We start from the raw sequence: 18,572 nt of genomic DNA, 5'->3' as shown, positions 1-18,572 counted from the left end.
CAGACCCGACAAAAGATGCGACGGCGAAACCAGATGTGGGTGGTGGATATTCGTATATACGTATACGTATGGTTATCGAGGGCTCCGATCCGGATTGGATTTTATCGAGCCCGATGAGAGAAATGCTCCAGATACGTCCTAAATGCGGCTGCCGATCAATCACTGACGTTATTCGGAATACGTTCCCGCTCGCCTGCCGGCTCGATTAGGCCACGGAGAGTTTCCAGGATGCAATCGATACCCTTGCGGATTGATGTCTACTTTTTCAGGTCGACCGGCGAGTCGCGATGCTTGCCGTTCGACCGACAATATGGCGCGTGGCTGCCGAAGGACTGTGAGCTTTTACTGTTTACAGAAAGAAACGACTGTCGAAGCGGCAGGTTTTCACCTCTCTAAATGCAATTTATTCAATTTTTTCTAATTTCGTTTTAAATTATTCTAATTTGACTTTAATTTTATTTTAAATTCGATGCATTCAATGCGTTCTTTGCTAATCATATTTTGCTTCTTCAAACTCAATTCTTCTTCTGCATGAATTCTGTATTTTTCGAATCGAATTCATTATTCTGCGGATCATATTCATCGTTCCTTTTTTTAACCCTTTCATATAGGCACTGGGAACTATGCTTTCCACCCATTTTCAGTACGCACATGGAGCCCACCAGGGTTAAAAAATTCCCACCGTTGAAAATTCTTATCGCGCTGAAAGGGTTAAATTAAATAAAGTAAATTCTCCCTAATCGAGCCTCAGCTTGGAAACAAGAACGAACAATTTGGGAAGAGCAGGCTCGAATAATCCTATCTCCTCTTCCCAAATTGTCGCCAACGTCGCGCGACACGACGCTGAAAACCCGTTGTTGCCCAGAGTTCCGTAAAACATTTGCGATATCGCGGTTAAAATGTTCTTATCGTCCGGCGATCGGTCATTTCGCCGGGTCGATCTCGTCGTGGCAGGAAGCATTACAACTCGAGATTGCGGCTATTCCCAGCCGGGTATCGTCGCATTGAAGGGTCCTCGTCAGCCGGTGACGACGACGGCAAGTGGTCCGACGACACAAACGGGTCGAGTGGCCACTTCGTCGACGAAACGGGAAGAACTGCAAGACGTCCCACTCGTTTCGACCGCCATCGCCGCGCCGGGAGAGCAAGGACATCGAAACAAACCGACCGGGAAAGAATCGCCGAGGAAACGGAAGCTGGACTCGGCGAGCTACAGGTAGATTTTCACCTGGCCGCCGGGGTACGGGAACGCGTGGGTGCGTTAATTCGACGTACCGTTGCGAAAAGAAACGCGCCAAGGTTCTCTCTCTTGCGAAGAGAAGCTGGTTTATGCAATAATTTGCTGGCGAATGTATCAATTTGATTTTCTTTCGGTGGCCTCATCTGCTTCGCGTCCTCGTTCTCGTTGGATCAAGGCCGCGCCATGCGTCGTTATCAGCGAAACAGAAGCCATTACTCCCCGCCGTTCTTTGTTTTATGGTGACTTTACTTCGTCTAGAACCGACTGGACGCAGTCGTCTCGATTCCCTGTCCGATGCTGTTTCGTCCGCCTCGAACTTTTTTGCAGAGTCGACGAATAACACCGCCCCGATTTTATCACGGCGAGCCTGACCCGTATACCAGCAGCCCGCCTCGTCCACGAGTTTCGTTCTTTCATTATTTCGTGTCCCCGTTAGTCCGTCGTCCGCGCACGTCCTTCCGTTTCATTTTCTTCTGTCCGATTTCCGTTCTCGTTTCCCCTCGGATTTTCCTCCGATCGCCGCACCGACGTCGCCGATTGTCACCGACGCCGTTATAATATTCCGCAACCTTCGACGTTTCCTCAATTATCGTCTCTTATTAAATTTGATTAGCCTGCGAGTCTCGTTCACCCGTCGCGTCCTTATCGTTGACCATCTTCGTCACCCCGCCGCTGGCCGACATATCGTCTCCCCGTTCCCTTGTTCCGTACTCTTGCACACGCGGCTCTCAGCAATTTCACGTCACATTCATTAATCCGGCGTCTCTATTCTCCTCTTGCACCACCCGGACAAGCACCGCGGCGCGCCGGCTCGTTGCCTAACCCTATTATTTATAATTTTCCGTGAAATATGTCTGCGAACGCGACTCGCCGCGCCGAGGACTCGTTAACGCAATCACCGCGCGGCGCAGTCACTTTTCTTAGCGAATCTCTTATTAATTTCAACGCCTGCCGGGGTCCGATCGACGTAACTAGACCGCCGGGACCGTCTCACGAAATTGTGTTACTTCCGGGAAATTACGGGACCCCGAGGTCGTTCCAAGCAACTTTCTCCTTTACAAAAATTTTCTCCGAGGCATCGTTCACGAGTTATTAACGAGAAAACAATGGCCAATGAGGGACGAACTCGGCTGGCGCGAGGCGGTCCACGCCCAGTTTCGCCGATTGGCTCGGCCGCCTCGTGCTAACCATGCTCGCGTCTCATTGGTCGGCGTTTTTCGTTAATAACTCGCAAACGAAGCGGCGGATTGCATTTTCGCTAAGGAAAAAGTTGCTTCGAATCACCTGAGGAACCTCTCATTTCTAGGAAGTACCATAATTTTGGGACACTCAGTATGCACACCCTTATGCACTGGAAACGATCGCGCGAAACCCAGAGCACAGATAATTCCGGCCTAATCAAGGGAAATACAAGTATTTGAATAACAACGCTCGGTCGTTCGACTAAACTGCTGTACCGAATCTTGATCGATCTTCGCGCGAGAGCGTAATCTTGTATTTAGATCACTTTAGAATCTAAATGTAAGAATTCGTCTCTGGTTACACAGGCCAACGAACGGTCAGTACGGTACAATGATTCAAAGTGCTACCGATAGCTGACGAAGCGTTAAGAAGAACGATACACGTTGCCGTTCGCGGCACTCCTGTTTCCTGAAACTAATACTCGAGGATCGTTTCTATTTTGCATAAATATCCACAGTCGAGGTGCCACAACAGTTTTGCTTGGGAAGAAAATTAATTACCATTCAATCCGCTCATCTCGTTCTCTTGTTCCCACAATTTTATCACTCGGATCGGTCTCAGACCATTTTCACCATGCTTCTTGCATCATCCTCCACAATTTTACTTTTATTGTGAGCATACGTCTATTCCGACACGGGTATTTATTCTAAACGCGTGTTTATTCCAATAAATGTTTGAACTCCGATCGCATTTCCTACGAATTTTATATTCGCCGTCATCACAGCATCGTCATCCCCTTGTTTCTACGATTTGACTTCCATCTTCGAAACCGCCCCATCCCATTCTCATTTTATCTTTATACAATCCTCGAGGTCCTGCGTCTTCATTGTTATTTTTAGCCGCACCTTGCTCCATTTTCTCTTTCACATCCGCACCATCCTCGCGCTTTCACCATTTTATTTTTGTTTTCAGATCCGTCCCCTCTCTCTCTCTCTCTTTCTCTCTCTCTGTTCGTTCCTGGGTCTCCATTTTCCCCTCTCTCGCTCTCTCGCTTCCTTTCTCACTCTCTGTTCATTCCTGGATCTCCATTTTGCTTTCTTTCTTTCTCTCTCTTTGTTCATTCCTAGATCTCCATTTCCCCCACTCTCTCTCTTCCTGGGTCTCCATTTCCCCTCCCTCTCTCTCTCTGTTCATTCCTGGATCTCCATTTTACTTTCTTTCTTTCTCTCTCTCTCTCTGTTCATTCTTGGATTTCCATTTTCCCTTTTTCCCTCCCTCTCTCTCTCTCTCTCTCCCGCTTTCTCTGGTCTTTTCTGCATCCAGCAGCTACGTCTCGATATTCACCACCCCCCTTTCCATCGGCCACGCACACACAGCCGGCCGACACCCACACACAACACTGACGCCACCAATACGCGGCTGCGCGGTGAATTTATTCGATATCCTCCTCTCGTTCGCATAACTAGGTTAATTTCAGTGCACCAGTTTAACTAATTTAAGGACGCGCGCGATGCACACCCTGAACCGACAATCGAACGGGCCCGGACGCCGCCGGCTGGACCGATCTTCACGGCTCTCTCGGGACCATAATCGAGCAGGTGAAACACGTTGTCTCCGAGGCGACGGAAAACGTCATGCTAGTTCGGTTCGATCGTGTCGACGATGTTAAACTATTTTCGTTTTAATTCTTCGGTTCTTTTCAGCTTCGTTTCTCAGCTGTGCAAACGCGTCTTTCGTCCAAATTTCTCGAGCGTAACTAATTAAAACCTAATTAAAACGATTCTTCAGGCTTGTTTCTTAGCTGAATAAAAATATCCGCCGTCCAGATTTATTCGACGCGATAGACTCGTCAATTAGATCACAGATTTAACGCATTCGCGGCGCGAACGAATTGTCGCGTTATCTCGCGAATCGATCGCGATCATAAAAATATGGTATAACTTGGCATCGCGATACGCCAGCGCGAACGCTGCGATAACTAAACCGAAGAAAAATGGGTCGTTCTTGACGGTCCGTTGTTTCCATCGTTGTAAAAATGAAAAAAAGAAAGAAAGAAAAAAAAGACAGAATAAGCCGTTCGCGTTCGGTCTGCTCGGCGGATCTTTTCTCTCTTGATTTGCAAGTTAACCAGACATTTCAGCGAGGCTAATTGTCCGCACCTCGAGGAACAATTTGCAACGAAGATACGATCGTACCCGTGGAAGCAGGGCATTATTCCCGGAGGCAGTCGCGAGACGCGCACGCCCAAACGAAGTTCGCGGCTCGAAGTGACAGTGAAAGTGTCGAAGAGAAAGGAGATGATTGAAGCGAGATAGCGTGTATACTAAACGCTTATGGCACGCGCGCGCGCGCGCGCGAGCGCGAGCTCCCCGCCGCAGGAATGGCGTGTCTCGAATACTTCGAGCTCGCTCTTTATTGTAACGGAATAGCCCCGTTAACTTCGTTAACTTCATTAGATCCGATAATTCCCGTCGGTTTGGTTCTACAACGAAATCGATTCGACAGCACGCTGTCTTCGTTCGTACACACGAATTCTTCCATTGTGCAGTAATGTCTCTCTAATTGCCGCTCAGATTGTCCACGAAAATGGACAATTTGGGAAAAGGAGATACGATTGTTGGAGCCTTGTTGCTCGTTTTTTTATGGTTGTTGACAATTCGTAACTGTAGAAACGATCAGCAAGGCTCGAATGATCGTATCTGCTCTTCCCATGTTGTCCATTTTTGTGCTCAATCTGAGCGTCACTTAGGGACACATTATTGTACTTAAATAAATTCATCGGCCGATGGAATAGTATAATTCAGACACTCGTGCATCTTCATCGGAACCATATTTTCACTGGCATTCTTTTAAGGAGAATTTCTCGCGAACCAGACGATTATTATTTTTTTATTAGATCGTTCGGTCACGCCCGTTTAAGACACTTCTCCGAAGGAATGCGATTCGGGCACTGAATCGTTTATCTTATTTATTTAGGTGGAATTGCGCGAGCGTAAAAGCCGACGGTATTACTTCTGCTAATTGAGTTTCCGTGTATGGGATTATTGAAGTTCAATAAAGCCGAGCAGTATGCGATTATTTTTACTAATATTAGGAACAGCGTGTTTCGAACGCGACTAAATGCATCTATGCACTGAAAGCTATCCAAAGATCGTTCGAAGTTAACTAAGATACAAAATTGTATAAATTGTATTAAAAATGATATTTGACCTATAATATATAATTAATATCAATTTTGAAACTGTGCGAAATACAGTGTTTCCGAAGTCACGTTTTCCTCATTTTCTTACGAAAAAAATAAATGATTCTTGTTCGCGAAAAAAAATGGTCCCGTTAATTTTTAAAAGCGCGAGTTTCGCGTTCCTCGTTTCCATTCGATCGCGATCGTCGAACGATCTCACCTACATCCAAATACATCCGTCGACGTCTACGTGCATCGAATTCCATTTGCCCCCCGCCCTCTCCACCTCTATAGGCGTCCCTCGCGAATCGAGTCCCAATTCCACGCGTAATAGACGCTTCTCCGTCGCCGACTTGGAAATTCAACCCAATTAGAATTTATGCAACACTGCGAATGGCTTTTCCACCTTTCCGCCGGGTTTTTTTTTCGCCGTTAACCGGAACACGCCGCACCACTGCCTCCGTCGCGACCTTTCCGCGGGTTTTAATGGACTTTGGGTGCCGTCGACAGCAATTAGTGTAACGGAATGACGCGACGAGAAAGAGAGAGGACTTCAGCTCGAGCGCAAAGAAGTTTATTTAAATAATCGCGGGGCGACGGTGGCGAACCTATTTCTCGGAATGTTGCTCGATCGAGTCCATAAATTATGGTATTTTCGCGGAAGTCGGTAAGAGAAGCCCGAACCAAAGTCGATCCTTCTTAACCAGTTTGCTTTTGCAATCTCTTTGAGAAGTGCGCGAGTCGCTGGAATGATTAGAAGACTGCGGATTTGATGCGTTCCTGCTGGAATTGGCTAATTGAGATGCGAAGTTATGAAGACGTTCGAAGAATTTAACAACGTTCTTACGGGTTTTCTTAATTCATTCGAATCATCGCTAAGAGAGAAATTAGAGAAAATAAAAGTGACATCAGCTAAAATACCTTAATTCACTAATCTACCACTTTTCAGTACCCCTATTAAATATTCTATACAGAATATTCTATACACTTTTTACCGTTCCAAATGTAATTCCATTCGTTGGTTTCCAATTGCTTAAAAATGCTTCTATTAATTCGAAGCTTCATTTTTCAGATTATCGGACAAATATTAGAACGATTCAAGTGATGAGGACGGTTTCGTTCAAACCGCCGTTCCCCGGCGATTCATTCGGAAGATTTTCATTCCGCAGGAAAAATCCGCGGTCTAATTACGAGAACGGTTGTGATAAAACTGAAATTGAAATTAAACGCTGCATATCGTGCACACGGCTCGCTCGGATAAATCTTGCGAAGCCACGACCAATAAATCGCGCGTTCGCAGTGAAGCTTCGCGTCGACGCGTTAATGCGAGAAATTTATTCCCGGCGTTAAATGGATGTGGGTCAAGAGTGACCCGGCCGTTTCGTTCGTCCGAGAGAGCCCGACCTCGGGCCGCGAGAATCCAACGAAATGCGAGGATCGAGTCCTCGGCGCGCACCTGAATAAGGTGTTAAACAAGATATTTCCTTCTCCCGGCCGGCTATTTATAGGCGGTAAATCAAACCCCCGAGATTTCACAGATCGAGTAATTAATTTCTATTTCCCCCTCGACCCTCTCCCTTGGTCGTCGAGGCGGAGTTTCGTTGCGTAGGCTCGGTGAACGATCGATCATCGGGAACGGACGTGATTTAAGCGGCAATTAAATATTCGCGGGGCGTTGTTCGTCGCGTAAATTATGCGCGCTCGGATTCAAATTCCTTTTATCGTCGGCGTGATCTCACGGCTTCGATCGCCTCTCCCGAACGGGTTCCACGATCACGATCATCATCGATCGATCGATCCCGAATTCGATGATCTCGGCCCGCCAACCGTTTCGCTTTGTTTTCGCGAAACGTTTTTCTGTCGACGTTTTTTCATCGTCGAGCCACGCTCTTTTTTTCTTCATCGAACCGCTTTTTCGTTTGTCCGGCAATATCGTTTTGCTTTCATTTCTTTCTTCTTTTTCCAGCCGCCTTTTTGCCTCCGCATCGAACGATCGAACGGCCGATCGACGCATTTCCAGCCGATGACGTATAACCGCGTCTGCATTTTTTTAGGCTGCGGTTCCTGGCCGGCTGTTTTTCCGCAGCTATTTCACCGCGATTCGCGGAATCTTTTTGACGTTGACCGGAGTGTTCCGAAGTCTCTGATCGATGCATCGATATCGATACTTCGTCGCAATGATAAAAGATGCGCGCGATGTTCCTCGAAATGCGCGGAGAACTCTGCAAAGGAGGCGCCGCAGCTAACTGGTTAACAAGCGCCGACAGCATTTCGCTGTGCTTTTTACGACGAGCGATCATTCGGTCGAGGAAAGAGACCTCGGTGCAAGATTATCGAAGTGAAATCTTTGGAAATTCAGCGATCGTTCGCGTAGAATCGCGTAGAATCGGGCCGAGCAAAACGCTGCGAGATCACCGAAAGGAAAATCCTCTGCGTACGTTGCCGAGGATGATTTTCCCCGCGAGTTACGGTTCCAACCGGTGAACGCGGAAAATCGCGGTCATATTTCCGCGACTTTCCAACGAGCATCGTGTTCTGAACCGCGATCTTGTTAACAGGCCTGATTGCGATGCCTGTGGCTGAACACCGAGACGACGTCGGGCGAACTCGTATTTTCACTTTCGCGATATCGCGCGTCCACCGTTCGCTTCTCCGGCTTCTCAGTGTCATTGCTACGGCGTAGGCGTAGCACCCATACAGCTTTTACGTTGGAGCCGAGTGACTAATAGATCCGGCGATCGGTGTAAATTGTCGACGGAACAGCGGGGAAACTTGCCGATTAAACCCCGCCGAAAGTATCGTTTCCGTCCAGATTCGCAGATGTTATCGGCAAACCACCGCGTGGAGTTTCGTAAGCCGCTCCGCCGCCGTCGGACCTGTTCCTGGAAGATCATTATTGCCAGCATTTTACCCGCGGCGGCTTGTTTAAGCAGGCTTCGTTCGAAGTATTATCGATGATCGACGGGCAAACGTTTCCCCGATCAATTTTCCAACGACCGCCGCAATTAGACGCGATCGTTTCCTCGCGCGTCTTTACTTAACCGAGAGAACAATCGAAGCCGTTTCATCGCGTGGCATGCACATCGCCGAGACGTTGGCCAGCTTAGTCGCTCGTCCTTTTTAATCGTTCGATCGTGGGAACGATTTCTTTCACTCTGGACAGAGCGGAATTGATTTGCATGTTTCGCCGTTTCGATTACGATTTACGCTTGAATTTTTGCAATATTAAATAACAATGCGGCTCGACTGGACTAATTTCGTTCCTCTCTTTTTATCGAATGTTAATTGTATTTGAATTTTTGCGAACACGAAATATGATAATATTTTCAGGAATTATATTCGATCTCGACGATCTCGGGGAATTTTCGAATAAGAATTTTGATATAATTTCACCGAGAGACACGGTTAGTCTAAATATAAATAATATTGCGTATAGGAATATAAGGTAATATATAGCGGTGTAGCAACGCGTAGTAATATGTAATCAAACGCGTAATATCGTAAAATAATCGTAAAATAAAATATATACAGCGATACGTAGCAATTTATGGGAGACGTTTTCGGTGACGTAACCGCCATCCCGCGTTTCGTAAATTAGCACGATGCTGAAGTCTATAACGTTCTGTTGATAGCCCTGGCATTCCGAGCAATATATGTATATTCGACGAATTAATTACTATTCGAACAGGCTCCCGAACCTTGGCTGAATTCGACGAAGATTCGTCTTCGACTCGCGCGGCTCGGCACGGGTTCGGATCAGCGCTTATATCAACGTCGTTATATCTAACGTCGAACACCTGACGAGAGATTCGGCTGGATCGGCTCGGCGATCGTGGCACACGAAGGTGATCGAGATCCTCGTGACCGGCCCCTGCGAACCAAAAATTGCGCAACAAAGGAACCACTTGGGAGAGCAGACTTGTCCTCGACGATCGGCGCGTAACGCAACAGTCGCAAGGATCGCGCCACTTTCACCCGCGATCTTGCGATTTCTTTAGTTTCACGAGACGCGGCTAATTATCGCGTGTTATTGTCGGGATTGGTCTATCAACGATCCCCCAGAACGTCTTCGAAGACGCGGCGAGCTTCCAAACGAACCTGCGCCGCGATCGAGAGTCCGTCGATCGCGGTCTCCGTTCGCGATCGATCTACGATTCTTTTTTTTTCATTTAATCTCGTCGAAAATTGTGTAATCGTTAGAACGATTCGAATATACTGATTCGTCGAATCCACGCGATCGATTCGATTTTATATTCAGAAGAATCCGCGTCGCCGACGAAGCGTACTTCTCGAGTAAGGGAAAGAAGCGAAGTTGAAAGGACGCTCGTAAAACGTGCCTAATAATATAAGTAATTTCTCCCGTAATTCGCCCTCGGATTGCGCACAAAAATGGGCCGATTATTCGGGCCCCTCTCATCTTTATAGTCGTCGATCGTCAACGATTATAAAAACGAGGCGCGAGGCTCGAACAATCGTCACTCCTCTTCCTAAATTCTCCATTTTTGTTTACCAGCTGAAGGAAAAATCGGGAGAATTTACTGTAATTGGAGGCCTCGTGACGAACCGTTTAGGCTTACGTTCGAAGACTTAGGCGAGGTAAAATGGTATTCTGTGCGGCGAGAGTAACGGGGGCGTTCGAGAGACGACCGAGAGGGAACGAGTTGCAAGTCGGGAATGGACTTTCGCTCGTAACAACGGCCGAGTGTAGATCGCGAGACGGAATAATTGGCCCGAAAATGCGGCGAACGTGGATCGCGGATCGTGGATCGCGGATCGTGGATCGCGATTCGCCGAACGCCGGCGAGATCACAAATTGCCGCTCCAGAAACCTGAATAAATAGACGAGAGCGAGGATAGGATCCGATCCACGTGGATCCCCTCGTAATTGTTACGTAGACCGCGTAATCCGTGCCTGATGATACGTTTCGGATCGTCGTCGAACGAGAAAGACCTATTGTTCTCTATACATACATGCATATCGTGTTCTTCTAGCCTCCTTCCCGGGAATCGCTACGCCCTACATTCCTTCCGAGGACCGAGAGTTAGGTCAACTCGGATGAGACATTAGACCGGGCAAACAATCAAGCCGGCAGCGGAACTTTTTTTTTATCGCTGTTTTCATCGTCCATTCTTCTCGCTCTCGATTGTTTAACGCGCCTGTTTTTTTCTTTCTGGGAACGGACGGCAAAACGATCGTCTCGCGAGACGGTTTTACGCGGAACCGAACATCGCACGAAGAAGGTTCGTTCTTTTAATAATTTTCGGCGCGACGAAAATAGCGCTTATATATATTAATATATTTTATTATATTAATATTATTAAATCCCTTATATTAATATCCCGCTTATATTAATATTATTAAATCCCTCGCCTACGATTTTTTTCACGTGCTACGCTAATCGGCAAACTTATTTGCCGTTAATAAATTCTTGCGAAAGTGACCGCGTTGAACGATCAAATATTGATAACGATAAATATCTATCTCGGCTGATTATCCAAACGAATTTTTCTCAGTCGTATATTTTTCATTCTAACGACGATCGTTCGTTATTCGCTCACGCTATTCGCTATTCTAATCTATTTATTCGTGTAAAATCTTATTCGAATAAATTTTTATCTAAACGCTGCGCTAAATACAACTGGTTTTTACGCGACAATTACTCTGTCTGTTTTAATTGCGACAGGAGCTGCGCAGAGACGGTTCTCGCTCATTTTCATGCAGCCGGTATTTGCATCGTGCTTAAACGCTGCTTTGCATTCGATCCACTCGTCCTTGTTATAAATGGTAACAATCGCAAAATAGATTAACGTTGATTTCATCGACCGAATAAAAGCGACGCGGTGAAATGGAAATTGTTTAACGGCTGTTTCGATGAACACATTTGTCGAGCCTAATTTCGGACAGCGCGTCCGCGTTCATCTTCGTGCAAAATCAAAATTGTTCTATAATGATCTCTTGTTTATTCCTATGTCAAATCGACTTCGATCGATTCGAACTCAACAACAAGCTCGCGAACAACGTAACAATATTTTTAATACTACAATATACCGTATAATACACCGTTTCGCGTTTCTGCTGCCAGTTTCCATCGCGATCGCACAATAATCGGCGGTCCGGGGTTCGACAGAGTTCGACAAAGTTTCTGCAAGAATTGCTTTCAAAATAGAAGAGATCCGGATCACCGGCCAGACAGGATTTATCTCCGATTAGCATAAACTTCCTTGGGGTTCGGCGATAAGCCCGGTCGGTTCCTCGACTTCCTCGGTCTAATCTCCAGACAGGATGTTTTTCGCGAACTAATCGAAGAAAGTGGCACTCAACTAGAAACTTGCTGCACGAAGAATGCCGTTGCTAAATTAAGAAAACCGCCGTGAGCCTCCGCGAAAGACTTGTCGCGGAACACCGGAAATTCTTCTTCGCTGTTTTGTTCACGCGACGAACACGATCGGAAACAATCGTAGTCCGTTGATTAGAGAGTTCATCGAACTAGGACGCAGTGCAATCGAACAATCCATTGTTCGTTCGAACGATTCTTTATTCGATACATTTTTATATTCGAACAATTATTTATTCCAATGATTTGTTAGTCGAACGATTCTTCATTCGATCGGTTTTTTATTCGAACAATTCGGAAAAGTAATATATGGAAGAAATGAGTCGATAAACTATGAAAAAACATTCTACATTCTTTCTTTATCATTTTGATTCGAATTCATTATTTTCCGTATGAATTCTTCTCTACGAATAAATTCTAATTCGAGTAAAATTGCATTCGTCAAGCCTTCATCTTTTATCCGCCATCGGAATAAATATTGCGCTGTTTTAAGCAAATATACATCATCTTACCGCGCGGATTCTGTCAATTAGCAACGAGAAATCGTTAGAAAGGAGGATTTTTCGACGACTGCCGAACACAGTTTTCGTGCCGGTCAAGGAGCCTCGCCCGTGTTTTATGGTCGTTCCGACGAGACGACGAAAAACAAACGCGCGGTCTGCGGGACAAGATCTCAAGGCGAATGGCTTCGTCTATCAAATGACGGGAGAATCGCGAAAAACGCGGGCCCGAAGGACACTGCGCAGCGGCGGGCCCAGTTTCCTAGAAAGTCACCCGGTCGTCGCGACTTTTCGCTTCGTCTCTCTCTCCCTCTCTCTCTCTCTCTCTCTTTCTCTCCGATCCTCGACGGTCTTAACATTCTGCGAAACGATCGCAGAAAAAACGGGTCCCCGAAATTTGCATGATCGCGCCGCAAATAGGACCATAACTCAGAACACGGTCGCGAGTGCAGTCGCGACGATGTATTGAAAAAAATTCGAGGCACTTTTGAAATGTCATGGTTCCGCGAACAGCGGTCGCAGGACGACCGAACTGGACTCGTTTTGAGGCTCGAAGACTCTACTTTCGCGGTATGTAATTGTTTAGATTTTTCGATTTTTCTCCGGCGATCCGACGCAGGGAAAACGGACACCTTTCCCGAGAATCGTTTCAGAACTTAAATTCGTTGCACCTGTTTTCTATTTTTACGCTGCACGTAAATTTAATAATCGAATAATTTACGCCGCAGCGAATTGGCAAATTATTAAGAAAAATCAACGGATTGTTTAATTAACGAAACGTTCGCGAAACATTTCATCCGCGTTGATCTTTATTTATTATTTCGCGAACGTAACGCGAACACGATACAAAGCCGTAAGAATAATGAAAATAAATAAATAAAAATAAAAGAAGAATACGTAGACACTTCCCTCCACCGTACTTTCTAATTTTTGCCAGCGGTGAAAGGGGTTGCCGAGGAGTACGTACTTCCAAGTATCATAGAAAACCGCGGCGGTGTGTCTGGAAATAATCGGGCGGAGGTTTCGCACGGTCGGAGGAACGATTCAATTACAGGGCAATCGATGGAATTAACGGAAACTGCTCGGTCCATGGGAATTGGAGGTTCGTCGACCGCGCTGATGAAGTTAGGCGACCGCGGTCGACGCCAAATGACCGGTTAACGTTAACCGAACGCCGCGAAAGGGAAATCCCTGACGGCGGTAGCATCCGAGGAGAGGCTACACGACAAAGTAATATAATAGAAAGTATCCGGGAGACGGAAGCGGTTGACGCTGCGCCACTGGATACATCGTAAAACGCGAAGTCCGTCCTCGCAATCAGATTTTCATCGCTGCCACGCCGGACAATTCCGAAGAAAGGATCCGCGTTTCCTTTCTAATCGGGCTTCGGGCTCTACAATGGGCCGGTCGCGAACCTTCCTTCCCGTTCGGAACACGGTGCTCCGATTGCCAATCGAATCTTATCGGAGACAATCGATTCCCCGACGACCGTAGTCGACGATATCGCGAAAATTCCGCGGCATTTTCTACGGGATGCCTCAAAATGATGCTAGTTCCGGGAAACGAGGACTTTCTGAGGTTATTTGAAGTAACTTTTTCCTTTGCGGAAATGCAATCCGCGGCTTCGTTTACGAGTTATTAACGAAAAATGACCAACGAGCCAATCAGCCAATCAGCGGAACACCGAACCGTGGATCTTCACGCGAAATGAAGATTCTCCGAATCAATGAACGATGGAAGATAAATAAAAATGTATTTCTCTTTTTGACGAGAATTGTCAGTTGAAGAGAATGCGAAACTACTCTTTAATGCTAGATTTACGGAGCACCAAAAGCAGCTGTTTTCTATTACACTATAAGAGTAACAATTGAAAAAAAGACAGCTCTTCTGATTTTTCGCTTCGATGTTATCGTAATATTTGCCGCGTGAAATAACAGATATATCGAATAAATTAACACATAACCGTGATCTTCGCGATCTCTCTGTATAGTAATCGTGAATGAAAAAATTAGCGACCGGGAAGTCGACGGGGAAGAAAAGTTTGTTCACTAGCGACAAATGCGAGTGTAACAACAGCCAGAAATAGACGTTGCCGGGTGATCGATTCTTCGCGATAAAAATAAATCAGAAAGTTTGCCAGCGTTACAACGCTTTCGAAAGATCGGGGGTGAATCGACGTCGGGTCGCGCGCGTTCCGTGTAATCTCGAAGACACGAGGCACCCTGGGAACCTTGAGCGCCGGCTTTTGATAGACACGAGATCATGTTTAAGACCCTCCGGGGGACAGGGACCATTTGAACTCGTGGGACACGTGAGACCTTGGGGCCATTTGAACTTTCGGAAACTCTCTAGAGCCGCGAGATGATCGGGATCCTTGAAACTCTTTGGGAACCTTGAGATTGAAATCCCTCGGATCGCTTTAACATCATCCGAGCCTCAGACCGGAAGCTTTAAAAGCTACTCGAATTCGGACCGACCGGATCGACCAACGAGTGCGAAAGACTAGTGCGAAGTATCGTACGTTCGAGCAGCGATTCGATTTTACAATTCATTTCAAACAGGGACGAATCGGAAAGAAGGCCGCCCAAGAAATTGGGGGTTGCTTTATAACCCCTTCCACCGTAATATCGCGTCAGATTCGGTGCACAATTCGCTAAATACGAATGTTATTCGCTGCTTTCAAATCGAAATAGAATTCCACCCTTCGATAAATATAAATTTTCTTCCCCTGGTAGGAATTTATAAAAGAACGAAGAAGTTCTAAATATAGATAAAATATCAAAGACTGTTCAGAAATGAATCGATTTCGAAAAGATCGTGAAGCGATCAAGAGAGGCTCTCCCCCTACCGATTGCTGCATCGTCGGTTCTACAACCCCTAAGAAGAAACTCCGAGCCCCGGTCACGAGAGCCACGGTCTGCCAGTTTCCGCCCCGACGCCGGGCGTCTTCCGGCGTAGCCAGGCGTCTATTCCTGGTTTGAATTTCTTATCAGGGGAGGTTGGTCGTGGCTCGATTCCTCGTGCGCGAGGAACATGGTGATTACGCAGCCATTTATTCAGTCGCGGATGCGCGCTAAAAATAGGATCACAGAGGGAAAGAGAGATCGAGAGAGCGAGAGAGAGAGAGAGAAAGGGAGAGAGAGAACTGAAACGCGTGCTGCTCGAATCCAGGGAACACAGAGAGAGGGTTGCCGCCGTCGAGGGGATGGGGGATGAAAACGTTGGTAATCCGATGACGGAGGAAACAGGAATGAAGAAGGGTCATGAGGTGGAGGACAGGGCCGGGTGGGCGGACGGAAGGGAACACGACCACGCGAACGCTACGGACGATTGAAATACTCGGACGCGGGGGTGCAAAAGGGCGTCAGCAGTGACGTTGGCGACGAATGGAGGGGGCAGTGCCGCGATATTACATGGTGTTCCATGCCCTGATGGCATCCGACCGTGTCCCGAAACGTCTCCGCACCTTTCGCGACCATACGGCCCGACTAATTTCGCTTCATCCCCCTTTAACATGTAGAAAGTTCAGGATCAAGGTGGATCGGGGTCGCAACTTTCTTATAACACATCCATTGGCAAGCCTATTTTGAAGAAAATGCCTCTCTTTGAATAAATAAACGAAAAACGATAAATTATCAAGTAGATCGTCCAGTTAAAAATGAAATGAAACCGAAGCGAGATAATAGAGTTCGAATGTAAAATGAGATCCTGTAACATCTCCGATCGTTTGCGAGCGTAACCGAGCGAATCTCGTTCGCTTCGTTTGTAGCATCGACTGAATTCAAGAGACAGCCGCCGATCGTTGGATGCATATCAATTGCATTCCCTCGTCTTTGCGGGAAAGCGAACCAGCTTTTTCCACAAAGCAGTCCCCGATTGAACGAAACGATCCTGTTTATTCCGTTCGCCGGGGAGATCGCCGTCGAGTGGCGGAACGGTAATATTAGTCGAAGGTATTCGCGGAATCAAACGAGAAGATAGAACTCGAGATTATATAGATTACATTTGCCGATTCTATTTGCATACTAGGTTAAGAAGGCAGCCCGATCCCGTCCCCGTTCAATACCGTATCAAGTCCGGACGGGATTATCCTTGCATCTATCCCCTTTGCTTGCATAGATAAAATACTCTTCTCTCTCTCTTCCTCTCTCTCTCTCTCTCTCTCTCTCTCTCTCTCTCTCTCTCTCTCTCTCTCTGTATGTATGTGCGTGTGTTCTACACATGGAAACGGGTCTCACGTGTGCGCGATTCATTACCACGGTGACACACGTAACAGGTAGCTTTCAATGATCCTACTGTCTCGAGTGGCACTCGTCGATCGAGAGTCTTGCAGAGCCGCAGTTGTAATGAAGGCACGAGCGCGGGTAAACGGCGATTCCGCGGGGAGAACTGAACAGGCTCGACGAAACGTTTGTACCGATTCGAATGGTGCCTCGAAAGTACCGTGGCTCGAGAAAAGCTTCGATAAAATCATTCGAGCTGCCTAAACGCACTCTTTATCGACTCGATTATAAATGTTGCCTCGACGCACCCGTTCGAACCGTATTTTACCCTTGGTCCTCACGCGTGTCCCTAACAATATCTTCGTAATGGTAGCTCGGGGCCCGAATTGCGCAGGAGACATTATTCGAAAGGTGCGCGTAATATGCACGCAGTTCCTTCGGCTCGCGCCGAAGCAATCTGAAACGGTGGCCCGAAGTACATAGTACATACATACATACTAAAACGGTGCCTCGAAAGAACATTCTAAAACGACGGCTTCGAGCACATCTTGCATAAGGGTGGAAACGTTTAAGCGCGGAGAACGTTTGAATAGACGCTCGAAGCGGGCCTAGCCGTGGCCTGACGTCACCGGAGGGTTCCGGGGGTTGGTGGGGAGCACGGGAGAATTTGAGAATCACTGGGACAGAGAGACAGCCCGTGGCCACCAATGGGCGAAATAGTGGGGTTGGTCCCGGTGGTGGTACGCGCGGGAGGCAACGTGCCAGCCGTGAGGGGAGGCAGCCATGAATGAAAGTAGCGCGTATCGATCTACCCGCGCCGCCCTAGATAAAATATGGTAAATAGTGGGCTGAAACGGGCTTGGGGGCGGCGCGGGGGGAGGAGAACGTCATCGCGCGCATAACGACGCTCATCCCCCCGTGTCCCCCCCGCCGTTTGGTCGACGCCGACCGACGACAACGATCCCACCGTGGCTATCTGTGGCCACACGTGGCCCCCAGGACGACACCGATTTCCCATTTCAATTAAAACCGACCGTGGAAAACGGGCCCGGCGCGGCGAGAAACGGCCAATCGGTGTGTTCCCGGTACGGTACAACGCGATCTTTACCCGCGTGACGCAACCCGAGCTCGTTTTTCGCCATCCTACGCTGTGACCAAATATCATCCGGCAGGGAGCATCGTCGTCGGTGGAGAAAAAGTTCGCCTGCTCTGTACTTTGACAACGCACGTTTTGCTTTCTTTCAGCCGTCGGTGAACCGCGCGACTCTTGTTTATTATTAGGGGCTCGGGTTTTTTTATTCTTCGCCTAAAGCGTGTTACTCGATTCGCGGAAACTAAATTGAATAAATCAGCATCGCTTGAAAATTTATGCCCGGGTCACATCTGACCCGGTGGCCGCAGTCCGCGACGCGACTACCGTCGCTCGACTACACGCTAAGCTGCTCGTCGAACGCAAGGTACCTTTGTACTATAATACATGTACTATACATGTACTATAATACTAGTACATCTACTCATTGTAGATGTACTATAATACTATAGTACTATAATACTAGCTATAATACTCGGTTATCGTACTATAAGACTCCGCTAGTATACTTTAATTGTACGTTGCGGGGGCAAGCATGCTGGGCCCGGTTTAATGGTCCGGTTAAGTTAGCTAGTCTATACTAATGTAATTATGGGGTATAATGTAATATAGTCGAACTATGAATAATGGGTCGATAGTTTAAATATACATAGTGTTGCCTCTAACAAGCTGGCATAGCTGAACCGTAAACCGCATGCCAGTACATACATACATACATACAATGGTTTAACTGTAGAATATACTTGTACGTTCTTATTTTATACTAGCAATCGATACTAGTTCCGTTCTACACCATATTATTCTAGGCTGACTACGCGCTA

General features: G+C 47.1%; 1 protein-coding gene across 4 annotated transcripts in view; it reads right to left on the bottom strand.

Annotated features, from left to right (window-relative positions):
• fid (class I SAM-dependent methyltransferase fire dancer) overlaps positions 1 to 18,572 on the bottom strand; it is a 45,179-nt gene that overhangs the window by 23,685 nt on the left and 2,922 nt on the right. Inside the window, exon 1 of one of the 4 annotated variants that reach the window (XM_033470479.2) lies at positions 2,983 to 3,670. The exons of the other annotated variants lie outside the window; for them this stretch is intronic. The gene's annotated coding sequence lies outside the window, so the exon portion shown is untranslated. Of the gene's footprint in view, positions 1 to 2,982; positions 3,671 to 18,572 lie in introns of those variants that run through there. 4 annotated transcript variants of the gene reach the window in all.

This window comes from Megalopta genalis, chromosome 5 (genome assembly GCF_051020955.1).
Source record: "Megalopta genalis isolate 19385.01 chromosome 5, iyMegGena1_principal, whole genome shotgun sequence".
NCBI classification, from domain to species: Eukaryota; Metazoa; Arthropoda; class Insecta; order Hymenoptera; family Halictidae; genus Megalopta; species Megalopta genalis.
This window is presented reverse-complemented; position numbering and strand designations above follow the sequence as displayed.